Source organism: Vulpes lagopus, chromosome 3 (assembly GCF_018345385.1).
Source record: "Vulpes lagopus strain Blue_001 chromosome 3, ASM1834538v1, whole genome shotgun sequence".
NCBI classification, from domain to species: Eukaryota; Metazoa; Chordata; class Mammalia; order Carnivora; family Canidae; genus Vulpes; species Vulpes lagopus.
Window position 1 is genome coordinate 149,293,179 of NC_054826.1, and position 8,561 is coordinate 149,301,739.

Below are 8,561 nucleotides of genomic sequence, written 5' to 3' on the forward strand. Positions count from 1 at the left end.
TAAAAAAATAAAGAGCCAATCGCGGGATGCCTAGGTGGCTCAGCGGTTGAGCACCTGCCTTCGGCCCAGGGCGTGACCCTGGGGTCACAGGATTGAATCCCACGTGGGGCTCCCTGCATGGAGCCTGCTTCTCCCTCTGCCTGGGTCTCTGACTCTCCCTCTGTGTCTCTCATGAATAAATAAATAAATAAAATCTTAAAAAAAAAAAAAAGGGCCAGTCACTGGGCAGTCCCCCCCCACCATGGGGGTGCCAGAGATGCTAAGCAGTATCCCCTCTGCACGAGGTTGCAGCCGAGGGCCCAGTGCCCTGGAACACATCCGCGGGGTGACTTCATGTTCTTTTCTTCCCGGCCACCCCTAATGCTGGTCTGGATTGTTCTCCGAGGTTTGCCAACTTCAGTTTTTCTCTCCATAGGAAGAACGCTGTGAGCGAGATGTGGCGTTTAAGTGTTCCGATGTTGGTTTTTCAAGGATGAACCAAGGCCTGTGCCCAGCAGAGCTGGGCCACGTCGTGCAGAGTTACCACTGCGTGGCCTTCCTTTCTTTTTCTTTGCTTGCCCCCAGCCGATCCAGACACACTGAAATGTGGCCGAGGCCATTTGCATCCAGAGGTTTAATTAACCTCTAGGTGGCATGCAGGGAGGTGTGGCTTCTTACCTGCCTTCTTCAGTTTCTCTGGCTTTGAACTCACAGCCTCTGGGAGCTTGGGGGGGAGGGGGGTTCCTTATTTGTTTATTTATTTGTGTTTGTTTTCTTTATTTTCACAGAAAGAGTCTGTCCAGACTGAGCTTTTATCTAACTGCTTCAAGTTTTAGATTTTCTTTGGATACTTCAAAGTTTGTTTGGTCCATAGACCCATTAAATTAATTCTGTCCTACGTTAGCTCTGCGTATGACACAGTGGTCCCTCAATCCATGGAAAAGCGTGCTAAAATACTGCTTAAACTCGTATTAAGGAGTTCCCTTTTGCAGAGTTTCACGATGTTTTAATTGCATGGAAGTGTTCATCATTTCGCAATCTCTTTCTAAATAGTTCGCTTGGTAAGAGTTTGATTTTTTTGATGTCTAATAAGTCTTAACTGTGTCCTGATAATGAAAGCAAAAAAATGACCAGGCCTTCATTATTTCATTTGGAGGCCATTCAGAAATTCTTTACTTGTGCTAACTGATTACCAGTGACAACGGCCCTCAAAACGCCCCCGCAGAGCACATGGCCAGCCCAGGGTGATTCACGATGGCGTCACTGGGAGAGATTACGAAGCCCAGGGCTGTGATGGTGCCAGTCCATGCCTTTTCAGTGAGAAAGCATTCAGGCTCCGCAGAGTGTTAATCTGGCCACAAAATGGGAGACGGCTAAGTCTGCCTGGAATGTCTGGCTGCTGGTTGGCAGACGCAGCCCTTTCTTCACCTTGGATCTGCTGGGCTAAGGATGCTTTCATAGTAATTTTCCAATGTCCTCCTTGATCAGTAGACTGCAGCATTTTATCATTTTGCAGATTTTGTTTTCTTCATGGGTTATTACTTCCACTGAACTGCACTTAACATCTATTAGCTTAGGTCTCCAGAAGATCAAAGTCCCTCTGTATCTGATTATTCTGCTCTTTGCAATTTGTGTCTCCCCCTCACTCCAGCCCCCTCCCCACCAATCCAGGAGCCTTGCACGTTTACAGATTTGGTTTCAGTGTCTTCCTCAAACCGTTTATAGACATAAAAGCATCATAAAGAGGGCATTGTGTCTTTAGAAAGAGAATAGGAGAGAAAAAAAGTGAAGACAGCAGTAGTAATTCTTGGATTATTTCTATCTCAATATGCATCATTTAAAACTCATGTGTAAAATCTTTAAAAATTTGTGTTTAAATATTTTTCTTTTTGAATCTGGGTGGGCAAGGGAGAAAGAAGTGCTAATGTCCTAGTATTATGCTGCTGTTATAGAAGTCAAATTCCTGTTGAGATTTATTCTTTTTCTAAATCACTCACTCTACCCCCCTCCTTTTTTCCCCCCCAAAGCCCTGTCCAGTCTCCCCACGTTTTTAGTTAAAAACATTTGTATTGTCTTTTTTAGGAACCTGTTTACAGGGCCAACATTCCATTCATTTTATGGTTTACTGTTAACCTTAATGACTAGGTTCTAATGGAGGATTTTATTTCCTTTCTGAACATCTAGTAAATAAGAATCATCCTCTAAATTTGGTCTCATAGCTGTGATGTACCAAAGATCCTCTATCACATGTCGACCGAGTCTCAACAATAGACCAAAGCTGGCCCAGTCAGGACATTTGCACCAGCCCTAAAAGGAATATTTTTAGCAACAACATAAGAGGCCTGGTACACACCTATCAGCAGATGTGAAGTGGGTGCTTGTGAGTTGAGACAGGTATTAAAAACTCAAACTACATTTGGCAGCTGAAAAAAAATAACTCTAAGGAGATGTGAATCTGAAGAAATTATTGAAACAAAGGCCAGCAGCTTTTTGTGTAAGGATAGTTCCTTGTCAGAAATGCTTAACGCTATTCTCCATGGCGAATAAGAGACACCAAAGCAAGAGGGAGGAGAAAAAGTGTGAACTAGAGCATGGCTTTTCAAACGTGAATGTGTTTAGAGAACATAGGAGGACCTTGTTAAAATGAAGACTCTGATCCAGTAGGCTGGGTGGGACCTGAGAGTTTAACTGGCTCCCAAGTGATTCAGATGCTGCTGATGCAGGAACTACTCTTTAGGAAAGAGGTAGAGGCTCTCCCTGTCCCCATAGCTTGTCCAATGGGGCAGAAGGGCCGCTCATTTTACCTAGCACAGGACACCATCTCCTTGTGAAACATTAGTCTCTGAGGGTGGATGCTTGGAAGTCCTAGATCAATGGATCTCAAACTTTTCTGTGTATTTTAATTCTCTAGGAACTTTAAAAACCCCACCACCCAGGCCACACCCCTTATCAATTAAATTAGAATCTCGGGGAATAGTAGCCAAGCATCAGGATTTTAAAAAATTCTCCAGATGACTCCAAGGGACAGCCAAGTTTGAGAACCAATTAAACAAGATACATTAACTAGCATAATAATAGCAGCCAACATGGGTCAGATGCTTCTATATAAATACCAGGTATTGCGATAAATATATACATTTTAAAAACTGAATCATCAAACAAACCCTTCCTACAGATCAGGAAACAGGCAGGGATTATGTAGCTAAATAGCTGGCAGAACTAATATTAGAAAGGCAAAAAGAGCAATATCATCTGGAAGTAAGCGTTGGGTGGAGGAGCAGAGAACTTGCTCATTAATGAACATTTATGCGTGAACCCAAGGTTTTCTTTTATTTGTACTTTTGACTTTTACACAACAATTGGTGCTGCCATTAAAATAGCATCCCCCTCTCTTGCTTCACCCCCACCCTCAAAGACCCATGCATGTCCCAGACCCTTGAGCTGAGGTCCATTGCCTTCAGTTGCAGGCTTCTGGAGCCTTGACTCTAGGTAGGCTTTGTTTTGTCTCATTTCAGAGATTACTGTGGTCTCTCTTACCCCTAACTGGGCAGCAGGGGGAGCTATGGCTACCAGAAAAAAATAGCCTGTAAAACTACCCCCAAGTGATTTGACTTTTATTTTCTAAAGAAAAAAAATTTGACTAGTAGTAGTTCTTCATGCAAAAACTAATGCCTACTGCCCCAAACCACAGAATATAGGCAAATAACCCATTTGGGCATGCTGACAACAGAAAATCACAGGGGTGCTCATGAGGCCTAGAGACAATGGAGAAGAGGCTATACCAGTACAATAGTCAAGGTGGCTGATCAGTCCAGAAAGGAGCCACAAACAATCAATTGTATTTTCCCGAATGGTGTTCCTCATTCAAAGAGGACTAGACAACTGTAACAAAATGTGTAAAATATAAAAACGTGAGCTTTCTTTGTTAATTCTGGTCAATATAAGTTCATTTAACTCAGGTTGTGCCTGTTAGAGGACGTAGGGTTGGTGAGGAGTTAGAATCCTCAAAACAACACTCTCATGGTAAAAGAGTTTGAAGGAAATTTGAAAAATCCTAAAGAGAGAAAATTCTCCCTCAGTTCACTGCAGAACTGGGTACCAACTTACCCCAGTCAGAAATTTAGAGAAGTTTCTTCCCAAGTCTGAGAGCCTCTTCAGGATTGTTTCAGCTCAGACCCTTAGATTGGTGATGTGCTTAGAGGAGATTAAGGCATGTTACTATAATCACATTACGGTGTCTTAGTAGATCTAGAAGTTAACTATACCACCTCGTTCCATTGGAACACCCTGCTCTCTTGACTTCTCTTTACTTGGCCTCTACTTTATCCTCCATCTTTCAACCCTAATATAGGAAATCACAGGGGAGAGTGTGATGGGTATCCAATGCCATATTCCATTCACAAAGACAATCTCGTCAGAATTCCTTTTCTACCTTTCATTTTGGAGTGTTCATGTGTCATCTCTAGGAGGAATTTAAGGATGATGGAACCAGAACCTTTCCATTACACACATTTTGGCCACTGTGATGCTAGGCGCCTTTAATGCGTTGCCATGAGTTGATAAAGCTCTTGGAAATTGATAGGTAAACTTCACGAAGGACCCAATGGTCTATACAATGGAGTTTCAGGGTGTGATCTATATGGCTTTGAGTCCCTGGAGCAATTGTTAGCAGAGTGATATGAAAATATACTCAGTGCTTAACCTTAATTTCACTCACTGTATTCTTCACAAATGTGTCCTAATTATGTGTGAGCTTGCTTCTCTTCTCCTGGATGCACTCAATCTAGTAAAGGAACTGGGCTATTGCACTGCAAGCAGACAGATTAGTAGTGGCACAAATGCATGCAAAAATACACAGACAAGTCTTTGCTCTGTAGTCGAAGCCTCCCTGGTAATTCTCCTGTGTCCTTGAAATTGAGTTGCCAGTTTATGTACACCAGCTAAAGGGTCTGCTTCTCTTCACTGAGCTCTGTCTGAGACTCCCTGTGTTACTTGATTAGCATGTGAGAGTTACATGCTCCACCCCTGTCCTGCTGAATCTACCTGGGATCATGAGCCAGACCAGGGACATTTGGAAACACATACAATTCCCTCTGCAGGAAAATATTTCGCTTGAGAAAAGGACAAGTGACAATCTTATTAAGAAAGCTGACTCTCTAAACAGGATTTTTTTTTTTTTTTTTTTAAATCTCAGTGACTACGGAGGCTTACATACTGGTGAAGGCTCAAAGGAAGGTGGTCTGTAGTTTGAGAGACTTTCCAGGCACAGCACAGATCAGGCTCACCAGTTTGTGGGATCACAGACCAAGGAGAGAAGGAGGTAGGGGTGGGTGGTCGGACCTGGGAGCTGTCCTTTCCTCTCTAGGAATAAAAATTGCAATTCTGCATGTTTTGTTTCCAGGTTAAAAAAAGAAAAAGTGGTGTGGGCAGTTTTTCCCTAATGTCCTAATAGGTTGCCTGAGGCATATAAGCATGAACAATAAACCTTGTTAAATGATAATCTGTAAAAGAAAATTGAGACCTTATTCAAATGTGATGGAGAAAACACACTCATACACTCCCTGCCGCCTTGTCATAAGCAGAGGAGGGCTCCCTCCAGGGAAGCAGTGAAGGATCCATGCACATTGGCGGGCCAACCAATATGCCAATTGGGAACCTATTCAACTCTAATTTACCCCTGTGTCCCCAAAAGCTGGGTCAAAACTCTTTCTGAGGCAGCACACAAATAAGAGTTTTGGTTCTTCTTTCCTGGGCTGAGCCTCTCCCATCACACCCCACAGTGAGCAAGTCTGAGGGGTCAGAGATAAACTAGGGTTCTTCAGGAATGGGTCCTCATCCCTCTTTCATGGATCTCACTTTCTTTTCCCTTCTCTACTGCTGCTTTTTATTCATTCCCGGGTTTACCTCCTCGATAAAGAAATCAGGTTTGCCTATAACTCACCCTCTGGGGTGGGCCAGATTTTCACAAGTTTGGACCAAAGAAATTACTAAAGTCCCACTAAGTTTGAAGCAAGCTCTCAAGTAGGGGCTTCCTTTCGAAAGCCTCCTCTCCGGCTTAACCTTCAATGCTTTTCTTCCTGAGAAATGATTCACTCTCCCGCTTTTGATGGTGCTCTGTTTAGCAGGTGTGACAGATGCTGTTGATTTGCTCACTCAACACCTCTTTCCAACCCCTCCTTTCTTGTCCCCCTTCACTGTGGAAGCAGGAAAAGCTCCATAGTGCTTTCCCACTCACTTTCCCAGCCTCCCTTGGATCAGGCAAAAGGTGGGGGTGGGGTTTGCAGTTCTGTTGATGGGAGTCCAAGGCAGTCATGGCACTGCTTCTGGGAAAGTGGTTTTTCTTCCTGACAAATAGTAGAAATAAAGCCAGCACTAACCCTTCTTACTTTTTTTCTGCTGAATGTGGGTGATGCTTGAAGGTACAGCTACTATTTGGCATTAAGGAAATTGTCGGGATATCAGAGTGGAAATATAGAAGGAACTGGGTTCTTCTTGATGATTTGGTTGAGTTACCATAGCTCCACGCATCTGGTATGGATGTCCTAGATTATCTGTCTGCCAATTTCTTAGTGGGTTACCAAAAAAAAAAAAAAAAAATTAAAATTAAATATATATATATTTAAGCCAGAAATATCAGGTATTCTGTTAATCACAGATTAATATGTCCCTAACTAGAATAACTAGCATAAGAACCAAACCCAGATGAGCTCCTTTCCCACTCCCCAAAAAGCTCTATCCCACTGAGTTCCAAGCTATGTGTTAGGGGAAGTTGTTAACATGATCAGTCATGTTGTCATATTCTCATTTTTGCCATTTTACAGATAGGGCAACTAAAGGCTGGGGATCTAAAGGAGCCTTACCAAGGTCACACAGTAAGCCGCTAAGAGCTGGGGAATAGAGCCAAGAGCTCTATAATCCCAGGCGAGGCCTCCTCTGCTCTGTCTCTCCCCCTCAGCTGGGAAAATGTCAAAGGATTTATCAAAAACAGCCTGAAGCTAGATTAGGTATTTTAATACCCAAAGCACTTAATTACTAATACAGTTTAAGGTACATTAACCTAATTGGAAACTTTCTACATACGGCATAGGTTTTTTTTTTTTTTTTTTTACCCTGAAAAATTAATAGTATTTTTGTCAAACTTTTCTACTAGCCCGCCTCATCTTTAGGTGTTACTACTGGTTTTCAAAGTTAGAAAAATATCACAGCCAAGAGCTGAATTAATGTTACTTTCTTCTGTAAAAGAACAAATAGTACAAAAAGAATAAAATGGGAGAAAACAATAAATATGAATTTGTACCTGATAATTGCATATGTCACCCACTTAGCATGCTGGGAAGCTGGCAGGACTCTGTCATGGGAACTCAGAGGTCATCCTTGGCTGTTCTGCTCCCCACATCCTGCCTCCAGTCCATACCACATCCTCTTGTGTCGAGCATTTCTCACCACCCTGCATCGAGGCCCCTAGGCCAGGCACTCCATGTTCTCCTCCGGATTACTGCGATGGCTATCCAGCCAATCTCTTGTCTCACTCCAATCTGTTCCCCACATTGCTGTTGAAGAGATCCTCATAAAATGCAAACCAGATCCATCAGCTCCCCCATTTCAAACCCTTCAGTGTTTCTCCATGGACCTCAGGACAAGTCCAAATTCCCTGCTATATAACTCCTTGCTAGGCCTTCATTACCTATTTTATGTTTAATTCCCCAGGCTCAACTCGATGCTCCAGCCAAATGGAACCACTTGCATTTCCCTAGGCTATGCTTTTCCTCCCTTCCAAGCCCTTGCAGAAGCTTGACCACTGTTGGGAACGTCCACTTCCTGCTCTTCCTTTTCCTGCCCCCCACCAGTTCCCAAGCTAACTCTTAATCATCTACTGCTGCCCAAGTACCACTTTCTCTGGGATCTTCTCTGGACCACCTCCTGCCCAGACTAGGGTAAGGGCCTCTCTAATGTGTTCCCATAGCAACCTGGCATAAAACACACTGAGATAATGCTGAAACTATTTGCTGGTATGTCTGTCTTCCCCGGGGGCATCTTGAGAGCAGAGACTATATTTTGTTCACCTCTGCTTCATCGGCACCTAGCACAATGATGCTTACAAAATAGATACTAAGTAAAAATAATTGTGAAATGAATGAAAATTTACACAAACTCACCTTGCATCAAGCTCTATGCCCAGGTAGGCAGGAAACATGACTTTATTGTTCATGAAGTCACAGAGAGCTTGTTCACCCTGTGCTTAGTAAGGGAAGTATCCATGTTTAGTCAGGGTCTGGCATCCAACACGCTGGGTCGTAGCTTGTTAAAAAAAAAAAAAAAAAAAAGTCCAAATGGAGAAAACTGGCAGATCTAGAAGCTGACCACACTCCAAGAAGGAACGCATATAGGATCTTGCAGATCCTCACGAGCCTCATGGAGGTTGAATGTGGAGCAGAGGGATTTTAGGGTTCTAATTGTAAATGCAAAGTTTTGAACTCCTCTCTCTCCTTACGCCTTCCTTACCTCCCCACCATTCCTTTTTGCTGATGCCATTATCCTGATGTTCACTCCAACAAAACCAGAGGTGCCTCCAGAATCCACTT